Here is a 16,099-nt window from a genome sequence, read left to right on the forward strand (position 1 = left end):
TCGTGATCAGCTGCTCAAAAACTGAAATTTTGTGGCCTACTCTAACCCATCGTCACAGGCTCTACTTGTCTTTCCCCCATGATGTCCTTGCGTCATCTCCTTCTGCCAGAAGTATTTCAGTGCTCTTCAGGCCCTGTGAACATGACTTGCTTTGGTCAAATTATCATTAACCCACCTTATAACGAATGTACGTGAGTACAACGCGATCATTTTGATCACGGTACTTTCCAATGCAGTTTTCACAATGCGAAGGTTGTTGGAATAGAAAATCAAACTATTCCTTAAGCAAGAGCACCATCCAGCGCAAGTCGTAGTAATGACTTGCGTTGTAATGGCTGAGTCGTAAAGATCGGGCGGTGTAAACACCGCATTGTAAAGGATGTTTCCCCCTTATAACAGACACTATCAAGGCCATTTATACACTCGCCCAATCGGGACACTCGGCCATCTTAACAATCGCTGACGTGTCCCTCAGGATTCCAGCCCTCCATTTACAGGACCCACTCAGACCTTCCCTTGGACTGGTCTACGGGCCTCACCCACCATCACATGCGATTGTGCTGCTAGACTGCAGCACATCACGGTGTCTCTTCTGCTCCTAACGCGTGCTCTTTTTGTTAGCATGCGCCAGTGAGGCCATCAATCGCCCAAACTAGATCCCATTCGCTGCACCTGCACCGATCCCACGTACCAAGGTAAGGACACCAACTTCACGTTCAGCCACCAATCCCAAATTCCTTTCCAATTACAGAGCATTTTCAAATATTCCGTTTATCTTTTTTATGTATATGTACACACGTCACTGAACTACTAATATTTAATTTCCAAAACAGTTGCAACCCTCCCTGGTGTCCATGGAACACTGACATCAATGACCTACGCCTGGGGATCGCAGCCTTGAAAAAGTCCTTTGGACGAAACATGTTTGATACCAGTTGATGCACTGTGATGCGGGTTCCTTAAGGCATTGCTGGAGAAGTGTGGCTCAATGGTTAGAGCGGCAGACTGATGCAGAGGTCTGGCCCGCGACCAGGGTTCAATTCCCGCCCCAGTGGGTCTTGGGCTCAATTTCCTCGGACCTGATAATTCTCGCCTCGGTGCCTATTCTAATCATGGGTCCCACTCTGCAACTCTGGGCAATAGCTTGCTTAATCTCCACAACGGCCCCCACAGCGCTTGGATGTCTGGCTTCACCTTCGGGTGCCCAGGTGTGGACATTTCACAGGGAAAAGTCAGGAAGGGTTCCACAGCGGGATTCGTACAAGCGCCGGAGAGACCCCATGTTGGGTGATTCGGGCGCTATACAAGTACTACAACATTTACATTGATAGCAAAGACCACCACAGTTACACCTACATCTTTGGACAGTTTATTTATCAGAAATACTGTCTCGCGTTCAGGGCTGGTGTCCGCCCAGTGCCTTGTTCATGACTGTGGGTGACTGGTTGTTCGATCAGCCTTCCACATCTGCAGGTGGAAGGTTGTTCCAGTAGCAGGGCACTTTTTGTTAATAGCAAGGAACTGAAATTACTCAGACATTTAGAAATGTATGTTTGACTCATTTACACCTTAAACTTTTTATGTTTAGCTACTCGCGGTGGATGGGCACTTCCGATCCCATTGTGGCTGTAGTAATAGTTGGTGTTATAGGGACCAGCCGCGTAAACACGACTCATTCATGTTGTCGTGAAAGTCTTATTTCTGGGTCTGCACAGAAAGTGATCCCACTAGACACCAATCTATGGTTTCTAGAGGAGTATCTCCTGCTAATGCCAATACAGAGCTACTCAGATCTCTAGAACTCATCTCAGAGGCTTGTGATATATGGATGCAGCTTAAATCAAGACAAGTTCAAGTTATTAAAAGCACATACCTGAGGCAGGGCTTGAGCCTCCACACACTGTGCGGTTATGTTCTTCCTAGAGGAGAAACAGAAAACATATTTCACAAAATGGCACAAAAACTATAAAATCCATTGACAAACATCCAAAAGCAATGTTCTAGTTGTCTTCCTTTTCATGTACTACTTCTGTGTTCTGAGTTATTCCTGTACATGCAGCAGAAGTGTTTGTCACTTTTGATTGGAAACACAGATTAGAAATTTCAGTATGTTAGCGATAGTCCCAATTTAGAGCAGCAGCTCCCCCAGGCCAGAGCTCTTGGTTATTGCATTGCCTTCCTCTGCCAGCCCAGATATCTCAATTATTGCATGGCCATCCTCCTCCAGCTCAGATGTCTCAATTATTGCATGGCCTTCCTCTGCCAGCCCAGATATCTCAATTATTGCATGGTCATCCTCCTCCAGCTCAGATGTCTCAATTATTGCATGGCCTTCCTCTGCCAGCCCAGATATCTCAATTATTGCATGGCCATCCTCCTCCAGCTCAGATGTCTCAATTATTGCATGACCTTCCTCTTCCAGCCCAGATACTCCCACTTATTGCATGGCCTTCCTCTTCCAGCCCAGATATCTCAATTATTGCATGGGCTTCCTCTGCCAGCCCAGATATCTCAATTATTGCATAGCCTTCCTCTGCCAGCCCAGATATCTCAATTATTGCATGGCCTTCCTCTGCCAGCCCAGATATCTCAATTATTGCATGGCCTTCCTCTGCCAGCCCAGATATCTCAATTATTGCATGGCCTTCCTCTGCCAGCCCAGATATCTCAATTATTGCATGGCCATCCTCCTCCAGCTCAGATGTCTCAATTATTGCATGGCCTTCCTCTGCCAGCCCAGATATCTCAATTATTGCATGGCCATCCTCCTCCAGCTCAGATGTCTCAATTATTGCATGACCTTCCTCTTCCAGCCCAGATACTCCCACTTATTGCATGGCCTTCCTCTTCCAGCCCAGATATCTCAATTATTGCATGGGCTTCCTCTGCCAGCCCAGATATCTCAATTATTGCATGGCCTTCCTCTGCCAGCCCAGATATCTCAATTATTGCATGGCCTTCCTCTGCCAGCCCAGATATCTCAATTATTGCATGGCCTTCCTCTGCCAGCCCAGATATCTCAATTATTGCATAGCCTTCCTCTGCCAGCCCAGATACCTCAATTATTGCATGGCCTTCCTCTGCCAGCTCAGATATCTCAATGATTGCATAGCCTTCCTCTGCCAGCTCAGATATCTCAATTATTGCATGGCCTTCCTCTGCCAGCCCAGATATCTCAATTATTGCATGGCCTTCCTCTGCCAGCCCAGATATCTCAATTATTGCATGGCCATCCTCCTCCAGCCCAGATATCTCAATTATTGCATGGCCTTCCTCTGCCAGCCCAGATATCTCAATGATTGCATGGCCTTCCTCTGCCAGCCCAGATATCTCAATTATTGCATGGCCTTCCTCTGCCAGCCCAGATACCTCAATTATTGCATGGCCTTCCTCTGCCAGCCCAGATATCTCAATTATTGCATGGCCTTCCTCTGCCAGCCCAGATATCTCAATTATTGCATGGCCTTCCTCTGCCAGCCCAGATATCTCAATTATTGCATGGCCTTCCTCTGCCAGCTCAGATGTCTCAATTATTGCATGGCCTTCCTCTGCCAGCCCAGATATCTCAATTATTGCATGGCCATCCTCCTCCAGCTCAGATGTCTCAATTATTGCATGACCTTCCTCTTCCAGCCCAGATACTCCCACTTATTGCATGGCCTTCCTCTTCCAGCCCAGATATCTCAATTATTGCATGGGCTTCCTCTGCCAGCCCAGATATCTCAATTATTGCATAGCCTTCCTCTGCCAGCCCAGATATCTCAATTATTGCATGGCCTTCCTCTGCCAGCCCAGATATCTAAATTATTGCATGGCCTTCCTCTGCCAGCCCAGATATCTCAATTATTGCATGGCCTTCCTCTGCCAGCCCAGATATCTCAATAATTGCATGGCCTTCCTCTGCCAGCCCAGATATCTCAATTATTGCATGGCAGTTCTCTTACAGCCCAGAGATCTCAAGTTGTCTGCCGCCAGATCCCAGCCACGCCCCCAGCCCAGAGACCTCCAGTTTGATAAAGGCACCTCTTCCGGTTCATAGATCTCCACCTGTTCTAGACTACATCCCAGTAACCCTCCCAGTCCAGAGCGGGTTAGATGGGTGTAGCTCCCCTCGGTCCACAGATAGCAGTGTCCCGCCCAGCCTAGAGTCTTCCAGTTATATAGGATACAACCCCATCCCCCAGTCCTTAGATCTCATGCTGCCCTAGACTTGATCTAAGTAACCTACCCAGTGCAGAGCCAGTTAGATGGGAGTCGATCCACAGATTTCAGGAACCCGCCCAGTCCAGAGGTCTGCAGTCAGTGGAGAATAGCTCCTCAATCCACAGATCTCAAGATATCCTTGACTAGATCTCAGTGACCCGCCCAGAGATCTCCAGTGAGATGCCTGTAGCTCCCCCAGTTGGAACGTCTCAAGCTACCCCGGGCCAGCTCTCAGTCACTTGCCCTGTACAGCGACCTGCCGTTAGAGGAGAGTAGCTCCCTGAGTCAAGGGATCTCAAGCTGTGCTAGCAGGGCCTCCCGAGACCTCAACACGGACAAGACAGAAGTCCCCCTCTTTGGGATCAACACCTCGCCTTGGAACGATGCATGATGGCCTGCTGAACTCGGCAAATCCCCCACCCTGACGGACCACACCCGTAACCCCGACATCTTCTTGGACAGCAAGCTATCGATGAAGAAACAGATAAACACAGCCTCATCAGCCTGCTTCCACTCCCTACGGACGCTCTGCAAGAACTTCATGCGTCTCCCAGTCAACACCAGAAGGACCGTCATGCAGGCCCTCGTCACCAGCAGGATGGACTACGGGAACACACTCTACATAGGAATCACTGCTCGCCTCCTAAAGAGGCTACAGACAATATAAAACTCAGCGGCAAGATTCATCCTCGACATCCCCAGACATACTCACATCACCCGCACCTCAAGCGACCTCGCTCCCGATCCAGAAGAGATAATCACCCAGCACCTAAAGAAGCTACACGGGCTCCCGATCCAGAAGAGATCATCACCCAGCACCTTAAGAAGCTGCACGGGCTCCTGATCCAGAAGAGATGCCAGTTCACGATGTTGACCCACTCAAACAAAGCCCGGCACAACAAAGGACCAGCGTTCATCAACAAATGCACGAACTTCCACCAACCGACCAGACACCTGTGATCCACCATCCTCTTCCTCGCAGACACTCCCCGGATCCACCAAAGCAAATGCTGAGGGCGCTTCTTCCCACACCTAGCGGCCAAAGTTTGGCACGACCTTCCCCTGCACCTCAGGAGCGCCCCATCACTGCAGCAATTTAGGAAAGGACTCCAGACCTGGATGTTCGGAGAACAAATCACCACGGAGCAGCTAACACTCCAGCGCCTCGAAAACCTTGCGGGTGAATGATTAACTTAGATGCGAGTGCCCCGCCCCAGTCCATACTCTTACGCTGTCTTGGCGTAGGTCCTGGCGACCGGTCCAGGGATCTCCAGTTGGATGAAGGGAGCTCTCCAGGACTGAAAATACAAGAACGCAAAGAAGCCGCCGGACACATGAGCTGTTGAGGGGCTGGTCATCCGGGAGGTGAGGAGCTCTCCCATACAGGCTTGGTCTGCGGCACTCTGTGCAGATCCGAGTCCTCCTTTGAACCTACCGTGCCTTGGAGGGGGCGAGCCGGATTCGAGGCTCTCTGGCGGAGTCACAAGGCACCCTCTTGTTTGCTCCACAGCCAACATCAGGAGGGCAAGGGAAATATTTGCGCAGTATGATCCGGTGCCCCTCTGCGTTTTCTCTTTGTATATTTTACTCAATAGTACATAGCCAGAGGAGTCCATGGGTGGGTGCTTTCTGCACGCCTGACTGCAAGATCCTGCGTTTTGTCGCTAATTTGAATGGGCCACGGTTATCCTGAGTGCCCCCCGGTGACAAAACCCTCAATTAACCTCTTCGATGCTCTTGACGGCTCCCGGCCGTCATGAGTCACGGTGGGCGTGTGCTGATGACGGCCGGGAGCCGTCATGACCATGCCCGCGATCGGAATGTTCAGCACTGCGGCGGAATTCGCGCCGCAGCGATGAGGTTAAGAACCTGCTCATCACCGCCCCCAAGGCCTGACGGTTGCAGGACCCACCGCTCCACCATAGAACCCTACTGGCAAGCTTCCTCGGTGCTTTGGCATAGAACCCATGTCCGCACAGTGGCCAGGCCTGCCCACCAGAGGCAGAATGACTGGACAGGTGCCTGGGTGCAACTTGACTTCTGCCACTTTAGGGTAAAGACAGGGGCGTAGCTTGGTCAGTAAGATCGGGGCGGGGGGGGGGGTAGGAGCTTCAGATGTCTCAACAATCACTCTGGTATATAATGTTAAAATACATTAAAGGACGAGCAGGGCACGTGAGAGGGGCCTAAAGGGAGATGAATGCGCGAGTGCGAACAGTAAAAAAGCATCGCGAACAAGCAATTCCGCGTGTTCGCGGAGATTTTTTACCGTTTCGCGGATATTTAAAGAACGCGATTCCGCAGATTCCGCCCACCCCATTCAGTATTAGTTTACCGTTTCAAAATGGCAGAGGAATAGTTTAGAATGGTAAACCAATGAGAAAGCATGGCAAAAGCATTCATTAGCATTCCAACATGGCAGACACGTTGCTTGTAAATGTGTCTTCCATCTAAGACATGGTAAAGAGTGCGAACATATGTAAAAACATTCAACCATGGCTTCCAATGCATGTGTGGTCAACCGTCTTTGAATGCTTTCTGCCATAATCTGTAATTGTGACACCGCTCCAAGATGGCCGACGCGTTGATTTCAATATCAATAATATGAGAATGGCAGGAGGAGCTGCTATTATGTTTGAGAAAGGGTTTTGTTTGTAAAGGTTTTTATTTATAATGTGGCGTAAGAGTATGGTTGGGTTACATTAGTTATGGGAGTTTGTGTCTTTTTTTGAAAGCTTACCTGCATGAATTACAGTTTGCAAAATGGGTGTAAAGACCACAGATTATGATGCATGTCCGAATGTCACAAATATTTATAGTGGTTTTAATTCCTATTTATAGCTACCCCTGACGAAGGGACGTTGAGCACGAAATGCATTGGGCTACCATGAACATAGGTGCCCAGGATGAATCGTGCTTACCCACGTGCTACAGAGAAAGGCCTGGATAGGCATAACTACAGCATTTGAAACAAATGGGGAAACACTGAGAAAGGAATGGAAAAATCGATTAAATGGAATAAAAACATTTATTTATCTGGATTAAAATGAATGATTAAACTGACAATGAAGTCTGCTAAATATTTTTCGTATTTCCTGTGCGACAGACGGATGGAGCGTAATGTCCCTTCACGTATGTTGAAAGCCACATTGATTTCAACATGTCGGCCATGATGGGATGGTATTCCAATACTATGGAATGGTAAAATGTATTAAAAAATTGTTACCTGCGCATCCAGAAACACTGGCCAAGGCAGTAGCTAAGTGACCGGTAACTAAAGACTAAAGTCTTTGCTAACACTTGTTTTATTTTGTGGTCACTCAAACCATATCTCAGCCTACTACATCCATTCCCCATGGACCCTGCAATTTTTTAGGGGCATATGTAGGTAATTTCCATTTTGCGATTCCCAAATAGCGATTTTTAAGGAATCGCTATTTGAGAATAGCAAAATGGAATGTAGGTAAAAATTCGCTATTTTTTTTGCGAATCTTTAACATTCCTTATTTGCGATTAGCAAATTGCGAATCGCAATTAACCCCTTCACTGCGGCGGCTATTCTGCCGCAGTGCTAAGGGGGCGGGGCAGCCGCATGCTGGTGACGGAACCGCTCCGTCATCGGCCGCGGTTGGGCTGTGCTGATGACGGAGCGGTTCCGTCATAGCCCCGCCCGCTCAATGGAACGCCCAGCGCAGGCGCGGAATCCGCGCCGCGCAGGCGCGGCGGCAGGGCCATGACGGAACCGCTCCGTCATCAGCACAGCGCCACCGCAGCTGATGACGGAGCGGTTCCGTCATCAGCGTGCAAGGGGTTAAGGAATGAGTGTGCCAAGAGGCCCATAGGAATGAATGGGGATACATTCCCAAATTGCGATTTTCTGTGTGAAAATCGCAATTTGAGACTCGCAATTCCAAGGGTGCCAGGGTGTCCAAAGAACACCTGTTGCACCCCTGTAATGTGCCTGTAAGTACATGTGGTAAGTACATGTGGCGCACAGACATGCCCTAAGGGCATGTCTGTGCGCCACATGGCACATGGCACTTTGAATTTTTGAAGTAGGTGGTATTTTGCGATTCCTTATGCAAAAAAATGGCAATTTTTCAAGCACCCCTACATAGCATTTAAGGAATCGCAAAATTGTGATTCCTTAAATGCTATAAGCAAAATAAAGAATCGCAATTTTTGCGATTCCTTATTTTGCTAAGTGGCACCTACATATCAAAACGCCGTTTGCGATTCGCAAACGCCGAAATTCACTGAATTTTGGCGTTTGCGAATCACAAACGGCTACCTACATATGCCCCTTAGTTCTTAGCGTTGGCTCATGAGAAACCACTTCCGGTAGTGGGCGTGTCTACTAACTCCTGCTGTGTAAACTTAGAATATTATGTGAAACTCAGATCCTTGCGCTAACATTCCGTGCGCATGCCACGTGCGCACGTGCGAGCAGAATTACAAATCAAGGGCTTGCATAACTACTGAAATGTATTTTTAAATGTTTGTACAGTTCAGCTTTTAGCTATTTAAATGTGTGTTTAAATAAAACATGACATTCTGAAGCCTTCCATGTCACACTTTTTGTACAACAGGTGTGTCGGACAGCTCACTTTACAAAATGCTCCAACTTTGCAGTCAGAGAAAGAAAACTCATTTTAGATGTAAACTGACATTTGACCTCTGTCTCTGAACACAAACTAAAGGTGCCAAGATAAAAACAACATGTAAAGGCACCTTTAGTGCTCCTTCACTTTGTGAGTGACCAGAACACCTGCTTGTCAGCTCGCCAGAAGGGACGAGGAGGCCCTAAATATTACTCACCCTGATAAAATCTGACTCGCCATAGCGAGTGGGCGAGTAGATTTATTTGTTGAGGCCTGTTTCGTTTGCCTTTGCATTATTCAAAGCTTTTCTCACACTAGGTGTGGGCACTTTTCAGCGTTTGCCCCGTGCTCATGGTTTGGCTGGCCAACCTATTTTTTTACCCATGTTCCTCGTTCATAGCATATCAACCTCTGAAAGATGAAGGGCCATGTTGTTTCTGATGGGCTTCCCAGGTAGCGATTCCGAGCCAAACCGACTCCATGCAAGAAGGCTGCATGTGACGAGCAGGGAAACAACCTTTACAATGAAACTTTTACAACGCAACATTCATTACATAGCATGCCATTACAACGCATGACACTACAACGCATACCATTACAACGCATGACACTACAACGCATACCATTACAACGCATGTCATTACAACGCTGTCATTACAACGCATACCATTACAACGCATACCATTACAACGCATAGTACCCTTATACTATCCAACACCTACCCTACTGTTGCACCCCCTGGAGTTAGAATAGTAATTTTTACCCCTACACTATCCAACACTTACCATACATGCAATGTAATGTTATGCATTGTAAAGGTAGTATGCGTTGTAATGGAATGCGTTGTAAAGGTAGTTTTTAAAAATTCGTTGTAATGGCATGTGTTGTAATGGAATGCTTTGTAATGGATGTTGCGTTGTAAAAAATGCGTTGTAAAGGTGTGCGTTGTAAAAGTATGCGTTGTAACGTCATACAACCTGACGAGCATCCTCTGAGGATGCAACCAGGCCCCCTCCCAGCATCCCTTCGCCCCACACCCCGTCTCCACATTCACAAGGGTCCTGTTTGAGACCCTGATGAGCATAGGGTCGGTGCCGGCATCTCCAATGCTGACCTGGCTGTCCATCGGAGCCTGGAGTCCGGCTCCGGCTCGGCCCGAGGTGCGGTGGGAACCTCGGGCCCAGGACGAGCCGAGCCTGCGTGACCCCTGCCTCCCTCGGACACAACGAGGTCAGAGCGAAGCATGTGAGGCGGAAGGAGAGCTGGGTTTGAGCAAAGTAAAACCAGAAACCCTGGATGAATCGCTGCGCCCGGCTCGACCGAACCGTGTGATCTTCGGCAGGTGATCGCAGCCCCCTCCTCTTCTCTGTCGCTCATGAGGCGCTCTCAAAGGCCCTGCCGGACAAATAACCATTGACTGATTCAATAGACTCAGGGATGCGTGACACACATACCTGCTGCTCGTGGGGGGGAGGGGGGTGCTCACCTGTGGGGGCCGCATCGCTCCTCCTCGGCCCCCCGCGGTGCCCTCGGTGCGCCCAGAGCCGGGTGCACCTGTGCATTCAGGGCGGGGCCCCTCACCTCCCTCCCACGGGGAGGGAGGGGGGGGGGAGCAAACACAGCAGCCGGATCAGGTGAAGGGCCCGAGGGAGAGTCCTGGGAGGAGGAGGGAGTGATGGAGGCGGGAGGCGAGGCGGGAGCACAGGTGATGGGGGGGGGGAGGACCGGAGGCGTGACGTCAGCCCCCCCCCCCTTGGAGGTTGAGAGCTCCCCCCCCCCCATCCATACATCCATAGCTGGCACCTGTGGCATGACGTCCCACCCCAGGGGCTGGTGCCATGCGCCAGTGTCAGCGCGGTGCATTCTGGTACTTGCAGTCCCGCACTGGTCTCGAGACGAGGAACAGGATAAGGGCTGTGAAGGAAGAGCCGGGGCCGGTGTAGGTTCACACCCGCTGGGCGTCCTTACATTACATTGTACACTTCGGGCAACTGCAAGTCCGTGGATTGTTTAAGTGCTGCTCTGAGCGCCAGCCTGCTGAGAAGTGCCGACACTCTCCCTCTCTGTGAAGTGGCGGTACTCTCCCTCTCTGTGAAGTGCCGGTACTCTCCCTCTCTGTGAAGTGCCGGCACTCCCCCTCTTGAAGTGCGGAACTCTCCCTCTCTGAGAAGTGCCGGTACTCTCCCTCTCTGTGAAGTGGCGGTACTCTCCCTCTATGTGAAGTGCCGGTACTCTCCCTCTCTGTGAAGTGCCGGCACTCCCCCTCTTGAAGTGCGGAACTCTCCCTCTCTGTGAAGTGCAGGCGCTCCCCCTCTCAAAGTGCGGAACTCTCCCTCTCTGAGAAGTGCGGACACTCTCCCACTCTGAGAAGTGCCAGGGCTCTCCCTCTCTGTGAAGTGCCGGTACTCTCCCTCTCTGTGAAGTGCCGGTACTCTCCCTCTCTGTGAAGTGCCGGCACTCTCCCTCTCTGAGAAGTGCCGGTACTCTGCCTCTCTGTGAAGTGCCTGTACTCTCCCTCTATGTGAAGTGCCGGTACTCTCCCTCTCTGTGAAGTGCCGGCACTCCCCCTCTCGAAGTGCGGAATTCTCCCTCTCTGTGAAGTGCCGGCGCTCCCCCTCTCGAAGTGCGGAACTCTCCCTTTCTGAGAAGTGCGGACACTCTCCCACTCTGAGAAGTGCCAGGGCTCTCCCTCTCTGTGAAGTGCCGGTACTCTCCCTCTCTGTGAAGTGCCGGTACTCTCCCTCTCTGTGAAGTGCCGGTACTTTCCCTCTCTGTGAAGTGCTGGTACTCTCCCTCTCTGAAAAGTGCCGGCACTCTCCCTCTCTGTGAAGTGGCGGTACTCTCCCTCTCTGTGAAGTGCCGGTACTCTCCCTCTCTGTGAAGTGCCGGCACTCCCCCTCTTGAAGTGCGGAACTCTCCCTCTCTGAGAAGTGCCGGTACTCTCCCTCTCTGTGAAGTGGCGGTACTCTCCCTCTATGTGAAGTGCCGGTACTCTCCCTCTCTGTGAAGTGCCGGCACTCCCCCTCTTGAAGTGCGGAACTCTCCCTCTCTGAGAAGTGCCGGTACTCTCCCTCTCTGTGAAGTGGCGGTACTCTCCCTCTATGTGAAGTGCCGGTACTCTCCCTCTCTGTGAAGTACCGGCACTCCCCCTCTTGAAGTGCGGAACTCTCCCTCTCTGTGAAGTGCAGGCGCTCCCCCTCTCAAAGTGCGGAACTCTCCCTCTCTGAGAAGTGCGGACACTCTCCCACTCTGAGAAGTGCCAGGGCTCTCCCTCTCTGTGAAGTGCCGGTACTCTCCCTCTCTGTGAAGTGCCGGTACTCTCCCTCTCTGTGAAGTGCCGGCACTCTCCCTCTCTGAGAAGTGCCGGTACTCTGCCTCTCTGTGAAGTGCCTGTACTCTCCCTCTATGTGAAGTGCCGGTACTCTCCCTCTCTGTGAAGTGCCGGCACTCCCCCTCTCGAAGTGCGGAATTCTCCCTCTCTGTGAAGTGCCGGCGCTCCCCCTCTCGAAGTGCGGAACTCTCCCTTTCTGAGAAGTGCGGACACTCTCCCACTCTGAGAAGTGCCAGGGCTCTCCCTCTCTGTGAAGTGCCGGTACTCTCCCTCTCTGTGAAGTGCCGGTACTCTCCCTCTCTGTGAAGTGCCGGTACTTTCCCTCTCTGTGAAGTGCTGGTACTCTCCCTCTCTGAAAAGTGCCGGCACTCTCCCTCTCTGTGAAGTGCCGGTACTCTCCCTCTCTGTGAAGTGCCGGTACTTTCCCTCTCTGTGAAGTGCTGGTACTCTCCCTCTCTGAAAAGTGCCGGCACTCTCCCTCTCTGAGAAGTGCCGGTACTCTCCCTCTCTGTGAAGTGCCGGTACTTTCCCTCTCTGTGAAGTGCTGGTACTCTCCGTCTCTGAAAAGTGCCGACACTCTCCCTCTCTGAGAAGTGCGGTACTCTCCCTCTCTGTGAAGTGCCGGTACTCTCCCTCTATGTGAAGTGCGGAACTCTCCCTCTCTGTGAAGTGCCGGCACTCCCCCTCTCGAAGTGCGGAACTCTCCCTTTCTGAGAAGTGCCGACACTCTCCCCCTCTCGAACTCGAAGTGCAGGACTCCCTATCTCGAAGTGCGGAACTCTCACTCTCTGAGAAGTGCCGGTACTCTCCCTCTCTGTGAAGTGCCGGCGCTCCCCCTCTCGAAGTGCGGAACTCTCCCTCTCTGTGAAGTGCCGGTACTCTCCCTCTCTGTGAAGTGCCGGTACTCTCCCTCTCTGTGAAGTGCCGGTACTTTTCCTCTTTGTGAAGTGCCGGTACTCTCCCTCTCTGAAAAGTGCCGGCACTCTCCCTCTCTGAGAAGTGCCGGTACTCTCCCTCTCTGTGAAGTGCCGGCACTCCCCCTCTCGAAGTGCGGAACTCTCCCTCTCTGTGAAGTGCCGGCGCTCCCCCTCTCGAAGTGAGGAACTCTCCCTTTCTGAGAAGTGCGGACACTCTCCCACTCTGAGAAGTGCCGGGGCTCTCCCTCTCTGAAAAGTGCCAACACTCTCCCTCTCTGAGAAGTAACGGTACTCTCCCTCTGCCGACACTCTCCCTCTCTGAGAAGTGCCGGTACTCTCCCTCTCTGTGAAGTGCCGGTACTCTCCTTCTCTGTGAAGTGCCGGTACTCTCCCTCTCTGTGAAGTGCCGGTGCTCTCCCTCTCTGTGAAGTGCCGGCATTCTCTCTCTCTCTGTGAAGTGCCGATACTCTCCCTTGCACCGAAGTGCCGGCACTCTCCCTCTCTGTGAAGTGCGGAACTCTCCCTCTCTGAGAAGTGCCGGTACTCTCCCTCTCTGTGAACTGCCGGTACTCTCCCTCTATGTGAAAAGCCGATACTATCCCTCTCTGTGAAGTGCCGGCACTCCCCCTCTCGAAGTGCAGACACTCTCCCACTCTGAGAAGTGCTGGCGCTCTCCCTTTCTGTAAAGTGCAGGACCCTCCCTCTCTGAGAATTGCCGGCACTCTCCGTGCTGAGGGGCGCTGGGTCTCTCCTCAATAGTCAACAAGTACGGGTTCTCAGCTCCTGACAGCTCCCCCTCTCGAAATGCGGAACTCTCACTCTCTGAGAAGTGCCGGTACTCTCCCTCTCTGTGAAGTGCCGGTACTCTCCCTCTCTGTGAAGTGCCGGTACTTTCCCTCTCTGTGAAGTGCTGGTACTCTCCCTCTCTGAAAAGTGCCGGCACTCTCCCTCTCTGAGAAGTGCCGTACTCTCCCTCTCTGTGAAGTGCCGGTACTCTCCCTCTCTGTGAAGTGCCGGTACTCTCCCTCTCTGAGAAGTGCCGGCACTCCCCCTCTCTGTGAAGTGCCGGTACTTTCCCTCTCTGTGAAGTGACGGTACTCTCCCTCTCTGAAAAGTGCCGGCACTCTCCCTCTCTGAAAAGTGCCGGCACTCTCCCTCTCTGAGAAGTGCCGACACTCTCCCCCTCTCGAACTCGAAGTGCAGGACTCCCCCTCTCAAAGTGCGGAACTCTCACTCTCTGAGAAGTGCCGGTACTCTCCCTCTCTGTGAAGTGCCGGTACTCTCCCTCTCTGTGAAGTGCCGGTACTTTGCCTCTCTGTGAAGTGCCGGTACTCTCCCTCTCTGAAAAGTGCCGGCACTCTCCCTCTCTGAGAAGTGCCGGTACTCTCCCTCTCTGTGAAGTGCCGGTACTCTCCCTCTCTGTGAAGTGCCGGTACTCTCCCTCTCTGTGAAGTGCCGGCACTCCCCCTCTCGAAGTGCGGAACTCTCCCTCTCTGTGAAGTGCCGGCGCTCCCCCTGTCGCAGTGCGGAACTCTCCCTCTCTGTGAAGTGCCGGTACTCTCCCTCTCTGTGAAGTGCCGGTACTTTGCCTCTCTGTGAAGTGCCGGTACTCTCCCTCTCTGAAAAGTGCCGGCACTCTCCCTCTCTGAGAAGTGCCGGTACTCCCCCTCTCTGAGAAGTGCCGGTACTCCCCCTCTCTGTGAAGTGCCTGTACTCTCCCTCTATGTGAAGTGCCGGTACTCTCCCTCTCTGTGAAGTGCCGGCACTCCCCCTCTCGAAGTGCGGAACTCTCCCTCTCTGTGAAGTGCCGGCGCTCCCCCTCTCGAAGTGCGGAACTCTCCCTTTCTGAGAAGTGCGGACACTCTCCCACTCTTAGAAGTGCCTGGGCTCTCCCTCTCTGTGAAGCGCCGGTACTCTCCCTCTCTGTGAAGTGCCGGTACTCTCCCTCTCTGTGAAGTGCCGGTACTTTCCCTCTCTGTGAAGTGCTGGTACTCTCCCTCTCTGAAAAGTGCCGGCACTCTCCCTCTCTGAGAAGTGCCGGTACTCTCCCTCTCTGTGAAGTACCGTTACTTTCCCTCTCTGTGAAGTGCTGGTACTCTCCCTCTCTGAGAAGTGCCGGCACTCTCCCTCTCTGAGAAGTGCCGGTACTCTCCCTCTCTGTGAAGTGCCGGTACTTTCCCTCTCTGTGAAGTGCTGGTACTCTCCCTCTCTGAAAAGTGCCGACACTCTCCCTCTCTGAGAAGTGCCGGTACTCTCCCTCTCTGTGAAGTGCCGGTACTCTCCCTCTCTGTGAAGTGCCGGTACTCTCCCTCTATGTGAAGTGCCGGTACTTTCCCTCTCTGTGAAGTGCTGGTATTCTCCCTCTCTGAAAAGTGCCGGCACTCTCCCTCTCTGTGAGGTGCCGGTACTCTCCCTCTATGTGAAGTGCCGGTACTCTCCCTCTATGTGAAGTGCTGGTACTCTCCCTCTCTGTGAAGTGCCGGCACTCCCCCTCTCGAAGTGCGGAACTCTCCCTCTCTGTGAAGTGCCGGCGCTCCCCCTCTCGAAGTGCGGAACTCTCCCTTTCTGAGAAGTGCAGACACTCTCGCACTCTGAGAAGTGCCGGGGCTCTCCCTCTCTGTGAAGTGCCGGCGCTCTCCCTCTCTGTGAAGTGCCGGTGCTCTCCCTCTCTGTGAAGTGCCGGCACTCTCTCTCTCTGTGAAGTGCCGATACTCTCCCTTGCACCGAAGTGCTGGCACTCTCCATCTCTGTGAAGTGCCGGCACTCCCCCTCTCGAAGTGCCGACACTCTCCCACTCTGAAAAGTGCCGGCGCTCTCCCTTTCTGTAAAGTGCAGGACCCTCCCTCTCTGAGAAGTGCCGGCACTCTCCGTGCTGAGGGGCGCTGGGTCTCTCCTCAATAGTCAACAAGTACGGGTTCTCAGCTCCTGACAGACCCCCCCCCCACCCCCAGGGGGCGCTGCGGCGCCGAAACAAGGCGCGTCTGTGCTGTGGATCGTGTCCGATGAGTATCTGAGACTTCAGGGGATGCGGGAGCTGAGGGCGGAGG

The 16,099-nt window shown here is 52.3% G+C and overlaps 1 protein-coding gene across 4 annotated transcripts in view; it reads right to left on the reverse strand.

Annotated features, from left to right (window-relative positions):
- The window catches only part of SLC29A1 (solute carrier family 29 member 1 (Augustine blood group)), a 471,283-nt gene that overhangs the window by 225,572 nt on the left and 229,612 nt on the right, over positions 1 to 16,099 (reverse strand). For all 4 annotated transcript variants that reach the window (XM_078647310.1, XM_078647311.1, XM_078647306.1 and 1 more), the window contains one exon: positions 1,874 to 1,919. The gene's annotated coding sequence lies outside the window, so the exon portion shown is untranslated. The remainder of the gene's footprint in view (positions 1 to 1,873; positions 1,920 to 16,099) is intronic.

The sequence above is a fragment of the Lissotriton helveticus genome, chromosome 6 (genome assembly GCF_964261635.1).
Source record: "Lissotriton helveticus chromosome 6, aLisHel1.1, whole genome shotgun sequence".
In the NCBI taxonomy this organism is placed as follows: Eukaryota; Metazoa; Chordata; class Amphibia; order Caudata; family Salamandridae; genus Lissotriton; species Lissotriton helveticus.